The following is an 18,867-nucleotide window of genomic DNA, read 5'->3' on the forward strand; positions in this document are numbered from 1 at the left end:
GGCTGCATGCATCGCCCAGATGCAGAGGCCGGGGGTATATCCTCCTTTCCTAAAAAAATAACTTAACTATATACTTGTATTTGACAGAAAAATGGTTATAACAATAAGCCCATGAAGAAGCTAGCCAACTTTTATTGAGCACTGGTTTCATGTAATTTTCCTGATTTACATGGGGCAATTTCATGCGGTATATATGTATGGCACGGTGCACTAAATGTTCTACTTATGTTTTGTACTAATACCACTAGTATACACACTAGGGAAAGTGACTTGCGACATTTGAGAAAATAAGTGGCTCGCGATTTGTGCATTATAGGCTTAGAAAAATACCTTTCTGACTACTCAACAGGATATCTACAATGTTAGAAATCAAGTGCATCATAAGTGTGCTGAACAGAGGGACCTTTCTCTCCATGCTCTGGCAGAGAATGTTGCCGCTGATAGAACTTTGGTGATTATATCTGGTACAGCGGTACAACTTACCTACTTGACATTGAGTATAAAACTCTAAACATACGGAATAAGTTCTATTCATGGGGCGTCTGGTGTGTTGACATCTTTGCCTATTGAGGAAGGGCCAAGGCGTGGCTTCAATGTTCTGTTAATGGTTCACACATAAAAAGGCGGCTACCCATCGAAGCTCAAAAGAAAGCATACACAACTTGTCTGTGGACCATCCAATCCACAATGATTAATATAGATCACAAGTGAAAAGAAATTACATGTTTCTAGCAAGAAACTGTAGACTCCTAAAGGATGTAAAGAAGCATGTGATCATAGGTTAGTTCAGGCACATGCACAAAATTTCATGAAAAAATACACGCACAAAATTTCATGGAAAAATACAATCATATTGCACTGTACCAAAAAGACCAGAGATATATCAAGTTATATAACAAAGAGATGTTCTAATTCTTTTCTTGTAAACAGAGAGCATATATGATCATATTTTTAATTGAAATTTTTAATATGTGCCTAAATTAACATTTTGTGGTGCCATGATTCTGTTGCGAACTTCTGAAAATGTCTAAATGTATAAACTCACGAAGGGGTGCATATGGACGTGAGCTCACTATCATTTTAATGTAGGCAGCAATAAGCTTTTTGTTATGACAAGATGGCTGGCATGGGAAGAGATGTCCATACCTTCTAAATGGTATTCATTTCCTTACTAAACTAAGCAGACAAGAAACAGATTTTCATACAAGTTCAGTACGCGCAGGAGCTTTTATGAGGTGCTTGTCTGACATCATTTTCCTCAGTGTCTCTACTTCGCCCCATCGATATTGTTCAGCGTATATGTTGGATAGAATTACCCATGGAGTTGTGCTTGAAGGGTCCAAATCATAGAGTTTTGTTGCTGCTATTTTACCAAGTTTGGCATTAGAGTAGTTTCTACAAGCACCAAGAAAAGAATACCACATTGAAGCTGGTGGATCAGTATGTTTCAGTAATAGACCATAAGCTTCAGATAGCTTTCCAGCACGGCAAAAAAGGTCAACCATGATGCTCAAGTGTTCAAAAGTAGGGTTGATACTGTAGGCACTCTCCATCATTTGGTAGATATGCAATGCTTTCTGGACTAATCCAGCATGGCCACAAGCTGAAAGAGCACAGAGAAAGGTAGCTGAGTTGGGATGCACTTGCTGCTCAAGCATTTCGTTGAAGGTTTGCAATGCTAAACTGCTTTTCCCACACCTTCCATAACCAGAAATCATTGCATTCCACAAAGCTGGATCATTCGATTTCCTCCTATCTTTCTCAAATACTCTACCAGCATAGCTGTCACATCCACAACTCATAAACATGTCAATCACTGTTGTCTGGAAAACATCATCCTCAAAGTGTTGCATTGTTCGAATAACATGGCAATATATTTCCTTCCCATGCTTGATATCTGACATAGCTGAACAAGCACTCAACATACTTGTCATGGTTTCCAGACTTGCACCTGAGACTCCCTCCAACCGCATCTTATTGAAAAATGAGAAAACCTCAGCAAACTTCTGGTGATGTGCAAGCCCATTAATCATCAGATTCCATGTAATACTGTCAGGGCTGAAGCCTTTCAACCTCAGCTGTTGGAACAACCCTAAGGCGTTTGCAAGCTTCTCGTGTATCAGAAAACCTGAGATCATCGTATTCCAGGTCACCAAGTTCCGCTCATCCATGGCAGAGAAAACCTGGTAAGCACACTCCAGAGAACCACATTTTGAGTACATGTCAATGAGTGCAGTCCTGATCTTGATACTGCAATCCATTGCATGCTTCAGGACATAGCAATGGACCTCTTTACCAAGTGATGGTGCCAACACACTAGTGCACGTTGAGAGGACTACCAGCAAAGTAGCCTCATTAGGTTTTTCGCTGGATCCAAATATCATTTCCCTGAGAGTACCCAAAGCTATAAAATCTTCACCATTCCTCAACAGTCCAGAAGCCATTGCATTGTAACTCTCGACGCCCTTATCAACCATGAATTCAAGAATCCTCCTTGCGCCATCCGAATCACCACAATCCAAGTACATTGTGATGAGGGATGTGGCAACATAGCGATCCAAACAATCACCGGTCTTCACTACAAGCCCGTGCAGCTGCTTCCCTTGCTCCATGGCCCGACACGCAGGTAGCACACTCGCCACTGTGACAGAGTCCGGCAGTATCCCCTCTTTCCCGAGGAGCCTAAATACACCCATCGCTTCATCAACCTTTCCGCACTGCGAGAACCCCGCGATGAGAGCATTGAAGCAGGGCACGTTTCTTTCCCGCATTTCATCGAACACCTTGCATGCCTCCCCGAGACGGAGGAGCCTGGCATAGGCGCTCGTTAGGGCGGTGGCCGTGTAGGGGCAGGAGGAGAAGCCCGACTTGGCGAGGTGACCGTGGACTTGGAGCACGGCGGGGGCATCCTTGAGCGCGGCGCAGGACTTGAGGAGGCAGGGGAAGGTGAAGGCGTCCGGACGGAGGTTGGACGCCTGGGCACGAGAGTAGGCGAGGAGCGCTTCCTGGTAGTGTCCGTTGGATACGAGCTTGCAGAGTCGCTTCCATGGCGCTACGGTGGCCGTGGAGAGCATGCCAACCATGGAGCCTGCATTGGTTCGCGGGGCAGGGCAACGCTCAGATAGTGGATTTGCAGAAATGCAGCTGGGAAGTTGGAAACTGTAAAAATTGAGCGAGGTCCCTCTATTTTGTAGTATGAGATAATTACACATATAAGTCATTGTACTCTCCGGCATGTAAACCATGGTGTTCAAACTCGCGGAGTGCTCTACTATGATCTCAAACATGAGAATACGCTTCAACACGGTCCTGGCTAAGTCTCTCGTTGCTCCCTGTAAGACCGTACAAGTGTGGATCCCGCATGTGAGGTTGTGAGAGAGAAAATTGGTGGAGGAAAACATGCACATGGATGTTTGAGCCCGTGGGACTAGGAGTACCCAGGTCCGTCTGCCTGCGGCCTAGGACGCGGCGCGTGCCGCGAGCCCAGCACGGTGCATCTTCAGAGCTTCACGAGCAAGACCCTCGTGAGGGCCCCCGCCTCGCGAGGCGTACGTCGCCAAGGGCCTCCCGAGCCCCCTGCGTGGGGCAGCCTTCTGGAGCTGCTTCCCGAGGCCCCTCGCGGGGCGAATATGTCTAGAGTGTCTCTCAAAGTAAAGTGGTTCCTGAGTCATTTTACCTTCTCTAATTGCTACTCTAATAGCATAATCATTCATATTATTGTTCATTTCACTAATGCTTTGTTTGGATTCCGTATTCAAGAGCTCCGTATTGAATTGGACTGAAATTCCAATTCAGTGAGGAACTGAAATGGCATGAATACGAGTTCGCATGTTTGGTTGTTCACTGAATTGGCCCTTGAAATGCCTCTGAGGTTTCAATACCAAATCAGGTTTGGATGATAAACTTTGGAATTGCATGGCTACATTATCATGAAGATTATACCTTGTTCTACATGACACAAAAATGAAATCTTCTCACATGTGACTATAATTAAATGAATATATTGCAGTAAAAAATAATAAATATTCTACCAGATAATACTTATGATGTTCATAAATAATCACATAGGGACAGAGTCGTGTAATTATCAATCCACAAGCAGTCTACTAGCAGCACTTAGGTCACCTCAATGTGTACTGCTGAAATTCAAAATAGAGCATCTAGCTTGAATCTCCTCAAATTACTCATACACAAGCATTGTACTACTTTACCTATCTAACATGAAATTTCCGTTCAGTAAGAAAGACAATCACTGAATATTTCTGGTACACATGAGCTTCAACAAAAGGCAGCAAGCATCCAGCTTGATATCCCTCAAATTACTCATACACAAGCACTGTTCCAGTTCACCTATTTAACATGCAATGCTCATTCAGTATGAAAGATAATGACTCACTTTTTTGGTACACCTGAGCTTCAGTAAAAAAAGGCAGCAAATATTCAAGTCCTCAAATCAGCTATCTGCACTAACTGCAGTTCAATCCATTTGATAGTTCACTATGTACAGATAATGGGCAGCCTACCACGGTCACCGTCGGTTATCACCCCTTGCACCTGTACATCTATCATCTTGCTTCACATGAGGACGGGGACAGGATAGTATGGTGGTCGCCGCCGGGCTTCCTCTCGTCCACCTCCCGGCCGGGGTGGGGATGGAGACCGTGTTGGGGAACGTAGTAATTCAAAAAAAATCCTACGATCACACAAGATCTATCTAGGAGAAGCATAGCAACGAGACGGGAGAGTGTGCCCATGTACCCTCGTAGACCGAAAGCGGAAGCGTTTAGTAATGCGGTTGATGTAGTCGAACGTCTTCACGATCCAACCGATCCAAGTACCGAACGTACGGCACCTCCGTGTTCAGCACACGTTCAACACGATGACGTCCCTCGAGCTCTTGATCCAGTTGAGGACGAGGGAGAGTTCCGTCAGCACGACGGTGTGGTGACGGTGATGATGAAGTTATCGGCGCAGGGCTTCACCTAAGCACTACGACGATATGACCGAGGTGTTAAACTGTGGAGGGGGGCACCGCACACTGCTAAGAGATTGTCTGTTGTCCCTTTGGGGTGCCCCCCCACCCCGCCTCCGTATATAAAGGGGGGAGGAGGAGGTGGCGGCCAAGGGGGGCGCGCCATAAGGGGGAGTCCTACTTGGACTCCTAGTCCAAGTAGGATTCGGCCCCCCTCCTTCCTTCCACCGGAGAGGAAAAGGGAAGGGAGAGAGAGGGAGAAGGAAAGAGAGGGGCCGCCCCTCTCCCCTAGTCCAATTCGATTTGGGCAATGGTGGGGCCCCTCCTCACGTGGCCTTTCTCCTCTCCTCCAATAAGGCCCAATAGGCCCAATAATTCCCCCGGGGGGTTCCGGTAACCCCCCGGTACTCCGGTAAAATATCTGAATCACTTGGAACCATTTTGATATCCGAATATAACCTTTCAATATATGAATCTTCACCTCTCGACCATTTCGAGACTCCTCATAATGTATGTGATCTCATCCGGGACTCCGAACAAACTTCGGTCATCAAATCACATAACTCATAATACAAATCGTCATTGAACGTTAAGCGTGCGGACCCTGTGGGTTTGAGAACTATGTAGACATGACCGAGACACATCTCCGGTCAATAACCAATAGCGGAACCTGGATGCTCATATTGGCTCCTACATATTCTACGAAGATCTTTATCAGTCAAACCGCATAACAACATACGTTGTTCCCTTTGTCATCGGTATGTTACTTGCCCGAGATTCGATCGTCGGTATCATCATACCTAGTTCAATCTCGTTACCGAAAAGTCTCTTTACTCATTCCGTAATGCATCATCCCATAACTAACTCATTAGTCACATTGCTTGCAAGGCTCATAGTGATGTGCATTACAGAGAGGTCCTAGAGATACCTCTCCGATACACGGAGTGACAAATCCCAATCTCGATCTATGCCAACTCAACAAACACCATCGGAGACACTTGTAGAGCATCTTTATAATCACACAGTTACGTTGTGATGTTTGATAGCATACAAGGTGTTCCTCTGGTATTCGGGGTTGCATAATCTCATAGTCAGAGGAACATGTATAAGTCATGATGAAAGCAATAGCAATAAAACTAAACGATCATAATGCTAAGCTAACAGATGGGTCTTGTCCATCATATCATTCTCCAATGATGTGATCCCGTTCATCAAATGACAACACATCTCTATGGTTAGGAAACTTAACCATCTTTGATTAACGAGCTAGTCTAATAGAGGCATACTAGGGACACCTTGTTTATCTATGTATTCACACATGTACTAAGTTTCTAGTTAATACAATTCTAGTATGAATAATAAACATTTATCATGATGTAAGGAAATATGAATAACAACTTTATTATTGCCTCTAGGGCATATTTCCTTCAGTCTCCCACTTGCACTAGAGTCAATAATCTAGATTACATAGTAATAATTCTAACACCCATGGAGTCTTAGTGCTGATCATGTTTTGCTCATGGAAGAGGCCAGGGCCGTCTCCAGAAATTTGAGGCCCCTGTGTGAAATGCAAATTGTGGTCCAAAAATTTCTAGAATACTCGGTTTTTAAGAAAAGAAATTTGAATAAATTCAAACACTGTATAAATTATAGGCTAGTCAAGATAATATAACTAAAATAAACGACCTGAATGTTAAACGATCAACTATCTTGGAAATCTTGGTGTGTGTCAATTTGATTAACTAACCTACTTCATATATCCCCTAAAAAAGTTGATTGATGCATATGCGCACAATATACTGACTAATATAATTATTCAGCAGCACACAATATAGTCTAAATTTAATGGTTTCAATTTGAGCGCACATGTTAGACGTATCGATGATGCCCTCACCTTTGGTCTTGGCCACCCTGTGCTTCAACTTGTGTGTTTTGATTTGCTGCAACTTTCCGAGCGACCGGCGGCTAGCGGAATCATGGAATTAGTTCTTGATACAAGAAGGGCTATGAAGTGAGTTGTGTCTCCGAGCAGGAAATGAAGCAATCACTAAAGCAAAAAAGGAAACGAACCAATCAAAAACGAGACAACACCACTAGCCTAGGTCTCCCTGCGGCGGCGGCGCAGATCTGTCAGTTCGTCTCAGGAAACATGGTAGTAGATTGATCGATGGATCAGTAAGCTGTGTAGACCGGGACTAGGGCTCGGTTCAGGACATATTGGAGCAGGCCCAGTTCGAGGAAGCCCACGACTTGCTGCGAAAAAAGGGCCCAAAACAAATAATACAGACATTGGCCCAAAACAGGGGCCCCTAGAATTTGGGGGCCCTGTGCGGTCTCACAGCCCGCACATGCCCTTGGACGGGCCTGGAAGAGGCTTAGTCAACGGGTCTGCAACATTCAGATCTGTATGTATTTTTCAAATCTCTATGTCTCCCTCCTAGACTTGATCGCGGATGGAATTGAAGCGTCTCTTGATGTGTTTGGTTCTCTTGTGAAATCTGAATTCCTTCGCCAAGGCTATTGCTCCAATATTGTCACAAAATATTTTCATTGGACCCGATGCACTAGGTATTACACATAGATCAGATATGAACTCCTTCATCCAGACTCCTTCATTTGCTGCTTTCGAAGCAGCTATGTACTCCGCTTCACACGTAGATCCTGCCACGACGCTCTGCTTGGAACTACACCAACTGACAGCTCCACCATTCAATATAAATACGTATTCGGTTTGTGACTTAGAGTCATCCGGGTCAGTGTCAAAGCTTGCATCAACGTAACCATTTACGACGAGCTCTTTGTCACCTCCATAAACGAGAAACATATCCTTAGTCCTTTTCAGGTATTTCAAGATGTTCTTGACCACTGTCTAGTGATCCACTCCTGGATTACTTTAGTACCCCCTGCTAAACTTATAGCAAGGCACACATCAGGTCTGGTACACAGCATTGCATACATGATAGAATCTATGGCTGAAGCATAGGGAATGACTTTTATTTTCTCTCTATCTTCTGCAGTGGTCAGGCATTGAGTCTGACTCAACTTCACACCTTATAACACAGGCAAGAACCCTTTCTTTGCTTGATCCATTTTGAACCTCTTCAAAACTTTATCAAGGTATGTTCTTGGTGAAAGTCCAATTAAGCGTCTTGATCTATCTCTACAGATCTTGATGCCCAATGTATAAGCAGCTTCACCGAGGTCTTTCATTGAAAAATTCTTATTCAAGTATCCTTTTATGCTATCCAGAAATTCTGTATTATTTACAATCAACAATATGTCATCCATATATAATATTAGAAATTCTACAGAGCTCCCACTCACTTTCTTGTAAATACAGGTTTCGCCAAAAGTCTGTATAAAACCATATGCTTTGATCACACTACCAAAGCGCATATTCCAACTCCGAGAGGCTTGCACCAGTCCATAAATGGGTCGCTGGAGCTTGCACACTTTGTTAGCCCCTTTAGGATCGACAAAACCTTCTGGTTGCATCATATACAACTCTTCTTTAAGATATCCATTAAGGAATGCAATTTTGACATCCATTTTCCAAATTTCATAATCATAAAATGCATCAATTGCTAACATGATTCGGACAGACTTCACTACAGGTGAGAATGCCTCATCGTAGTCAACTCCTTGAACTTGTTGAAAACCTTTCGCAACAAGTCGAGCTTTGTAGACAGTAACATTACCATCAGCATCAGTCTTCTTCTTGAAGATCCATTTATTCTCTATGGCTTGCCGATCATTGGGCAAGTCAACCAAAGTCCACACTTTGTTCTCATATATGGATCCCATCTCAGATTTCATGGCCTCAAGCCATTTCGCAGAATCTGGGCTCATCATCGCTTCCTCATAGTTCATGGGTTCGTCATGGTCAAGTAACATAACCTCCAGAACAAGATTACCGTACCACTCTGGTGTGGACCATACTCTGGTTGACCTACGAGATTCAGTAGTTACTTGATCTGAATTTTCATGATCATCATCATTAGCTTCCTCACGGATTGGTGTAGGAATCACTGGAACTGATTTCTGTGATGTACTACTTTCCAATTCGTGAGAAGGTACAATTACCTCATCAAGTTCTACTTTCCTCCCACTCATTTCTTTCGAGAGAAACTCCTTCTCTAGAAAGGATCCATTCTTAGGAACGAATATCTTGCCTTCGGATCTGTGATAGAAGGTGTACCCAACAGTCTTCTTTGGGTATCCTATGAAGACACATTTCTTCGATTTGGGTTCGAGCTTATCAGGTTGAAGCTTTTTCACATAAGCATCGCAACACCAAACTTTAAGAAACGACAGCTTAGGTTTCTTGCCAAACCACAATTCTTATGGTGTCGTCTCAACGGATTTAGATGGTGCCCTATTTAACGTGAATGCAGCCAGCTCTAAAGCATAACCCCAAAACGATAGCGGTAAATCAGTAAGAGACATCATAGATCGCAACATATCTAATAAAGTACGGTTACGATGTTCGGACACATCATTATGTTGTTGTGTTCCGGGTGGCATGAGTTGCGAAACTATTCCACATTGTTTCAAATGAAGACCAAACTCATAACTCAAATATTCACCTCCACGATCAGATCGTGGAAATTTTATTTTCTCGTTACGATGATTTTCCACTTCACTCTGAAATTCTTTGAACTTTTCAAATGTTTCAGACTTATGTTTCATCAAGTAGATATACCCATATATGCTCGAATCATCTGTGAAGGTCAGAAAACAACGATACCCGCCGCACTCATTGGACCGCATACATCAGTATGTATTATTTACAACAAGTCAGTTGCTCGCTTCATTGTTTCGGAGAACGGAGTTTTAGTCATCTTGCCCATGAGGCATGGTTCGCAAGCATCAAGTGATTCTAAAATCCCATCAGCATGGAGTTTCTTCATGTGCTTTACACCAATATGACCTAAACGGCTGTGCCACAAATAAGTTGCACTATCATTATTAACCTTGCATATTTTGGCTTCAGTATTATGAATATGTGTATCACTACGATCAAGATTCAACCAAAATAGACCACTCATCAAGGGTGCATGACCATAAAAGATATTACTCGTATAAATAGAACAACCATTATTCTCTGATTTAAATGAATAACCGTCTCGCATCAAACAAGATCCATATATAATGTTCATGCTCAACGCTGGCACCAAATAACAATTATTCAGGTCTAAAACTAACCCTGATGGTAGATGTAGAGGTAGCATGCCGACGGCGATCACATCGACTTTGCAACCATTTCCCACGCGCATCGTCACCTCATCTTTAGCCAATCTTCGTTTAATCATTAGCCCATGTTTCGACTTGCAAATATGAGCAACAGAACCAGTATCAAATACCCAGGTGCTACTACGAGCATTAGTAAGGTACACATCAATAACATGTATATCAAATATACCTTTACTTTGCCATCCTTCTTATCCGCCAAATACTTGGGGCAGTTCCACTTCTAGTGACCAGTCCCTTTGCAGTAGAAGCACTCAGTCTCATGCTTAGGTCCATACTTGGGCTTCTTCCCTTGAGCAGCAACTTGCTTGCCGTTCTTCTTGAAGTTCCCCTTCTTCGCTTTGCCCTTTTTCTTGAAACTAGTGGTCTTGTTAACCATCAACACTTGATGCTCCTTCTTGATTTCTACCTCCACAGCCTTTGGCATCGTGAAGAGCTCGGGAATAGTCTTTTCCATCCCTTGCATATTACAGTTCATCACGAAGCCTTTATAGCTTGGTGGTAGTGATTGAAGAACTCTGTCAATGAAACTATCATCAGGAAGATTAACTCCCACCTGAGTCAAGTGGTTGTGGTACCCAGACATTCTGAGTATGTGTTCACTAACAGAACTATTCTCCTCCATTTTGCAGCTATAGAACTTTTCGGAGACTTCATATCTCTTAACTCGGGCATTTGCTTGAAATATTAACTTCAACTCCTGGAACATCTCATATGCTCCATGACGTTCAAAACATCATTGAAGTCCCAATTCTAAGCCGTAAAGCATGGCACACTGAACTGTCGAGTAGTCATCAGCTTTGCTCTGCCAGACATTCATAACGTCCAGAGTTGTAGTGGATCTTGCACCTAGAGATGCTTCCAGGATGTAATTTTTCTGTGCAGCAATGAGGATAATCCTCAAGTTACGGACCCAGTCCATGTAGTTGCTACCATCATCTTTCAACTTAGCTTTCTCTAGGAATGCATTAAAATTCAAGGGAACGGTAGCATGGGCCATTGATCTACAACAACATAGACATGCAAAAACTATCAGGTACTAAGTTCATGATAAATTAAAGTTCAATTAATCATATTACTTAAGAAATCCCACTTAGATAGACATCCCTCTAGTCATCTAAATGATCACGTGATCCATATCAACTAAACCATGTCCGATCATCACGTGAGATTGAGTAGTTTTCAATGGTGAACATCATTATGTTGATCATATCTACTATATGATCAACGTTCGACCTTTCGGTCTCAGTGTTCCGAGGCCATATCTGCATATGCTAGGCTCGTAAAGTTTAGCCCGAGTATTTTGCGTGTGCAAAACTGGCTTGCACCCATTGTATGTGAACGTAGAGCTTATCACACCGGATCATCACGTGGTGTCTCAGCACGACGAACTGTAGCAACGGTGCATACTCAGGGAGAACACTTATACCTTGAAATTTAGTGAGAGATCATCTTATAATGCTACTGCCGTACTAAGCAAAATAAGACGCATAGAGGATAAACATCACATGCAATCAAAATATGTGACATGATATGGCCATCATCATCTTGTGCCTTTGATCTCCATCTCCAAAGCACTGTTATGATCTCCATTGTCACCGGCTTGACACCATGATCTTCATCGTAGCATCGTTGTCGTCTCGCCAACTATTGCTTTTACGACTATTGCTACCGCTTAGTGATAAAGTAAAGCAATTACATGGCGATTGCATTTCATACAATAAAGCGATAACCATAAGGCTCTGTCAGTTGCCGATAACTTTTACAAAACATGATCATCTCATACAACAATTTATATCTCATCACGTCTTGACCATATCACATCACAACATGCCCTACAAAAACAAGTTAGACGTCCTCTACTTTGTTGTTGCAACTTTTACGTGGCTGCTACGGGCTTCTAGCAAGAACCATTCTTACCTACGCATGAAAACCACAACGATTTTTCGTCAAGTGTGCTGTTTTAACCTTCAACAAGGACCGACCGTAGTCAAACTAGATTCAACTAAAGTTGGAGAAACAGACACCCGCCAGCCACCTGTGTGCGAAGCATGTCGGTAGAACCAGTCTCATGAACGCAGTCATGTAATGATGGTCCGGGCCGCTTCATCCAACAATACCGCCGAATCAAAGTAACACGTTGGTGGTAAGCAGTATGCCTATTATAGCCCACAACTCATTGTGTTCTACTCGTGCATATAACATAGACGCATAGACCTGGCTCAGATGCCACCGTTGGGGAACGTAGTAAATCAAAAAATTCCCTACGATCACGCAAGATATCTAGGAGAAGCATAGCAACGAGACGGGAGAGTGTGTCCATGTACCCTCATAGACCGAAAGCGGAAGTGTTTAGTAACGCGGTTGATGTAGTCGAACGTCTTCATGATCCAACCAATCCAAGTAGCGAACGTACGACACCTCCGTGTTCAGCACACGTTCAGCACGATGACGTCCCTCGAGCTCTTGATCTAGTTTAGGACGAGGGAGAGTTCCATCAGCACGACGGCATGGCAACACTGATGATGAAGTTACTGACGCAGGGCTTCGCCTAAGCACTACGACGATATGACCGAGGTGTTAAACTGTGGAGGGGGGCACCGCACATGGCTAAGAGATTGTCTGTTGTCCCTTTGGGGTGCCCCCCGCCTCCGTATATAAAGGGGGGAGGAGGTGGTGGTCCGTCAAGGGGGCACGCCATAAGGGGGGAGTCCTACTTAGACTCCTAGTCCAAGTAGGATTCGGCCCCCCTCCTTCCTTCCACCGGAGAGGGAAAAGGGAAGGGTGAGAGAGGGAGAAGGAAAGAGGGGGGCCGCCCCTCTCCCCTAGTCCAATTCGGTTTGGGCAAGGGGGGGCCCTCCTCACGTGGCCTATCTCCTCTCCTCCAATAAGGCCCAATAGGCCCAATAATTTCCCCGGGGGGTTCCGGTAACCCCCCGGTACTCCGGTAAAATATCTGAATCACTCGGAACCATTCCGATGTCCGAATATGACCTTCCAATATATGAATCTTTACCTCTCGACCATTTCGAGACTCCTCGTCATGTCTGTGATCTATTCCAGGACTCCAAACAAACTTCAGTCATCAAATCACATAAATCATAATACAAATCGTCATCAAACGTTATGCGTGCGGACCCTACGGGTTCGAGAACTATGTAGACATGACCGAGACACATCTCCGGTCAATAACCAACAGCGGAACCTGGATGCTCATATTGGCTCCTACATATTCTACGAATATCTTTGTCGGTCAAACCGCATAACAACATATGTTGTTCCCTTTGTCATCGGTATGTTACTTGCCCGAGATTCGATCGTCAGTATCATCATACCTAGTTCAATCTCGTTACCGGCAAGTCTCCTTACTCGTTCCGTAATGCATCATCGCGTAACTAACTCATTAGTCACATTGCTTGCAAGGCTCATAATGATGTGCATTATCGAGAGGGCCCAGAGATACCTCTTCGATACACAGAGTGACAAATCCCAACCTCGATGTATGCCAACTCAACAAACACCATCGGAGACACTCGTAGAGCATATTTATAATCACCCAGTTATGTTGTGATGTTTGATAGCACAGAAGGTGTTCCTCCGGTATTCGGGAGTTGCATAATCTCATAGTTAGAGGAACATGCATAAGTCATGGTGAAAGCAATAGCGATAAAACTAAATGATCATAATGCTAAGCTAACGGATGGGTCTTCTCCATCACATCATTCTCCAATGATGTGATCCCGTTCGTCAAATGACAACACATGTCTATGGTTAGGAAACTTAACCATCTTTGATTAACGAGCTAGTCTAGTAGAGGCATACTAGGGACACTCTGTTTGTCTATGTATTCACACATGTACTAAGTTTCCGGTTAATACAATTCTAGCATGAATAATAAACATTTATCATGATGTAAGGAAATATAAATAACAACTTTATTATTGCCTCCAGGGCATATTTCCTTCAAACCGGTCTCCATTGTGGTCGCCGCTAGAGATGGGGACCATGAGCGGAGGGGTGCGGTAGGGGGCAGAGCAATCGGGACAAGGGTTGGGAAGGAGAGAGGGAGACGGGGGAGGAAGAGATCTGCACCGCCGCCGAGCACCACGGTTCGCCATCACCACTCTGGTAGCTAGGTCGCCCCGAGATGCCATCTCGTCTCCCTTCTTCTTTTCTTTTCTATTCACTGGGATTGAAGGGGTATGCTTTGCGGGAGCAGGGTAATTCAGAGGAAAACGGAGCGGGAGCCCTCCGAATCGTGGGAGGAGCTTTATGTGGGAGGCAAAACAGCCCTGAATTGGTCTGGTGTTTGCAATACGAATTCAATGTACAACCAAACATCTGTATTGAGGTCAGATGATTACCAATTCGATTTTTGGGCTGCAATGGAGACATCCAAACGCGGTGTAAGCAATTCTCTTTGTGATTTAGCAACTTGTTCTAACTGAGATTGGACCATAGAGGCATGCTTTCCTACACCTCTAGCATCATTAGTGATTCTAAATAATAAGTCACTCAAGCGAGCAATCATATCAGAATTTTATTTCAACTGTTTCATAACATTTGCATTGAAGTGATCTTATTTTATAATGTAGTTATTGCTACCTCTTGAGCATGCATTGGTTTTCCCTTGAAGAGGAAGGGGTGATGTAGCAAAGTAGCGTAAGTATTTCCCTCAGTTTTGAGAACCAAGGTATCAATCCAGTAGGAGGTAACACGCAAGTCACCTAGTACCTGCACAAACAAACAAGAACCTCGCAACCAACGCGATAAAGGGGTTGTCAATCCCTTCATGGTCACTTACGAAAGTGAGGTCTGATAGAGATAATAAGATAATTTTTTTGGTATTTTTATGATATAGATTGGAAAATAAAGATAACAAAATAGAAATAGCAAGTTGATATGAAAATAATATAATGGAGAATAGACCCGGGGGCCATAGGTTTCACTAGTGGCTTCTCTCAAGATAGCAAATTCTATGGTGGGTGAACAAATTACTGTCGAGCAATTGATAGAAAAGAGAATAATTATGAGAATATCTAGGCATGATCATGTATATAGGAATCACGTCCACGACAAGTAGACCAAAACGATTCTGCATCTACTACTATTACTCCACACATCGACCGCTATCTAGCATGCATCTAGAGTATTAAGTTCATAAGAACAGAGTAATGCATTAGGCAAGATGACATGATGTAGAGGGATAAACTCAAGCAATATGATATAAAACCCATCTTTTTATCCTCGATGGCAACAATACAATACGTGCCTTGCTGCCCCTGCTGTCACTAGGAAAGGACACCGCAAGATTGAACCCAAAGCTAAGCACTTCTCCCATTGCAAGAAAGATCAATCTAGTAGGCCAAACCAAACTGATAATTCGAAGAGACTTGCAAAGATATTTAAATCAAGAATAAAATATTTCAGAGAAGAATCAAATATTGTTCATAGATAATCTTGATCATAAACCCACAATTCATCGGATCTCGACAAACACACCGCCAAAAGAATTACATCGAATAGATCTTCAAGAGAATCGGGGAGAACTTTGTATTGAGATCCAAAGAGAGAGAAGAAGCCATCTAGCTAATAACTATGGACCCAAAGGTCTGTGGTAAACTACTCACACATCATCGGAGAGGCTATGGTGTTGATGTAGAAGCCCTCCATGATCGATTCCCCCTCCGGCAGAGCACCAGAAAAGGCCCCAAGATGGGATCTCACGGGTACAGAAGGTTGCGGCGGTGGAAATAGGGTTTCGTGGTGCTCCTAGATGTTTTCGGGGTATATGGGTATATATAGGAGGAAGAAGTATGTCGGTGGAGCTGCGAGGGGCCCATGAGGGTGGGGGGCGTGCCTACCCCCCTGGGCGCGCCCTCCTGCCTCGTGGCCTCCTCGCTTCTTTCTTGATGTCCACCCCAAGTCTCCTGGATCACGTTTGTTCCAAAAATAACTCTCCTGAATGTTTCATTCTGTTTGGATTCCGTTTGATATTCCTTTTCCGCTAAACACTGAAATAGGCAAAAAACAACAATTTGCACTGGGCCTTTGGTTAATAGGTTAGTCCCAAAAATAATATAAAAAGGTATATTAAAGCCCATTAAACATCCAAAACAGATAATATAATAGCATGGAACAATCAAAAATTATAGATACGTTGGAGACGTATCAGTTATCAAATTCATACGAGCATTGACTAGGATGTTTATTGTGAGGGATATCGCCTTCATCAAACTTTAATAAATAATTTACCTCTACCACCTCTGGTGGTGGTGTATCAAGTCCAAATATTTCTTCAATAGGTAGTAAATTCTTAATGTCTTTAGTTTTAATACCCTTTTCCTTCATACATTTCTTTGCCTCTTGCATATCTTCAGGACTGAGAAATAAGATACCCCTGTTCTTCGGAGTGGGTTTAGGCGGTAGTTCAGGAAGTGTCCAATCATCATAATTCTTCAATATATTATTCAATAATTCCTCAGCTTGTTCAACAGTTTGTTCCCTGAAAACACAAATAGCGCAACTATCTAGGAAGTCCCTAGAAACATCAGTTAGTCCATTATAGAAGATATCAAGTATTTCATTTTTCTTAAGAGGATGATCAGGCAAAGCATTAAGTAATTGGAGAAGCCTCCCCCAAGCTTGTGGGTGACTCTCTTCTCCAATTTGCACAAAGTTAAATATTTCCTGTAAGGCAGCTTGTTTCTGATAGGGGCGGGGTGTCCCGATCTCTCGATGAGATGATAACTATCGATTTGGTGGAGACAACTTTGACGATCTGACTACAAACGTGCATGACGTTGAGCCTTAGCAATCGCTAAACCAACTCCGAGAGGTTATTGACCACGCCGGAGCACGATCAACCTGACCACGAAGGTCTATCCCTACAAGCAATCGAAGAACAAGTAAGAATATGATAAAGCAATCTGAATATTGCGAATATAGATGAAGTATTGATAATGGTGGGGATCCAGAAGCGTTCTTGGTCTGGTCGTTGGACACAAACGAAGTACACGAAGTTGCGTTGGCTAACTTTTAACTAAACAAATCCCAAGGAAAAAGCTACTAGATGGATCTACTTATATAGGAGCAAGGGGTGGCGGCCAAGGAGGTGGGAGGACGTCCCAAGGCAGCCTAAATCTAACCCTAGGTCGTATAAGGCTGATGGGCCCAAGTGAAGGTGATGCAACACCTTTGGACTTGTTGTTTGACTCGGATTCTACTGTAGCGTCAGATTGTTTCGTCGATAACTCAACGCTCCGGATGAATTTTAAGGTGAATCCAATTGTGTTGGAAAGAGCACGAAATCTACTTTCCAACAAAAAGAATCACCCAATTCGGAGTCCGTATGAAAGAGTTATCGACGTTTTGAGTTAGGTATGTCTGTGCAGTCCGAATCTGAATCCAGAATGTGAGAGACTTGGACCCTATCTTCTCTTGGCCCAAAAGTGACGTGAGAAGACTTTTTGAACAACACTTGAACTTCTCTTTTTCACTTATCTTCATATGTGGATTGTACAAACTACCCATACACCTGCAATTAAACATGACACAAAAGTTTGTGAAGCATGTTTGTCCTGGATCACATAAATAAATTATTGCATAGTTTGCATTATAAATCACCTCACAAATATACATGTATGCAATATTTTTGGTCGTATCCAAGGTAGTCATGTCCTCATCATCCTCCCCTTCTTGAAAATAAAGCCGTCCTTGGTGTTGCTTAATCTGAAATGTGGCTAACAAAAGAGACAAGATGTACATGTTGTATATGTATATGTCATCCATTTTTACTTCTCTTGGTTTTGCACATATGACACATGTATACATGAGTAACTTTCATAGTTCATAAAATCTGAAGCCAAAATATTATCACAAGAAGTAGAAGGTATGCAAATATTGGAACTCGGATTGCACGTATAACTGAAGCTCTTATTCATTTCAAAAGGTTGAAAATGTTCATCATTAAACCATCCCAACATTGGTGAATAAACCTTACTTGAATTAAATTTACATGCTTAAATAAGAAAACATGTAATAAGTCATTGGACACAAAATCATTACCAAGATTATAGGTCATATCAAAATGATTAAACAATGGTTCTTGTGCATCAACAATTAATTCAATGGGTGCGCTCAAAATTGTTGGTATTTCAGTTGTTTGATCACATGACGCATTCATGACAGTAACACGATTCTCTAAAATATGTGGTGTGATCAAATCAAAAGGTGACTCAACACATGATGTATTCAAGTTAACTAGGCATGCATCATTCTAACTTGAAAGTGGAAAATCTGTACCTTTGTCATTACCTCTTATGATCAACTCAGATGATGTAGGCACTCTCGGTGGTGATGTGTCACATGGTGCAGATGATGTAGTCCTCGCAACAATGGATGTGGTTGTCATAGTATGCCTATTAGTTGAAGAAACATCTGTATCAACAGTTGGAATGTGCATGGTGCACTTGTTCTCCTTGTGGGCAACACATCGTTTTATTTACTGTTCAGCTTTGCAAGCAAGACGAAACAAATGGTCCATAGTATAACACTCTTCATGAATTAGTATCTCTTGAATATCACGGTTTAATCCTCCCCAAAATCCATCCATAAAATCTTATCACTTTCTTCTAAAAATGAGT

Source organism: Triticum dicoccoides, chromosome 6A (assembly GCF_002162155.2).
Source record: "Triticum dicoccoides isolate Atlit2015 ecotype Zavitan chromosome 6A, WEW_v2.0, whole genome shotgun sequence".
Classification (NCBI taxonomy): domain Eukaryota; kingdom Viridiplantae; phylum Streptophyta; class Magnoliopsida; order Poales; family Poaceae; genus Triticum; species Triticum dicoccoides.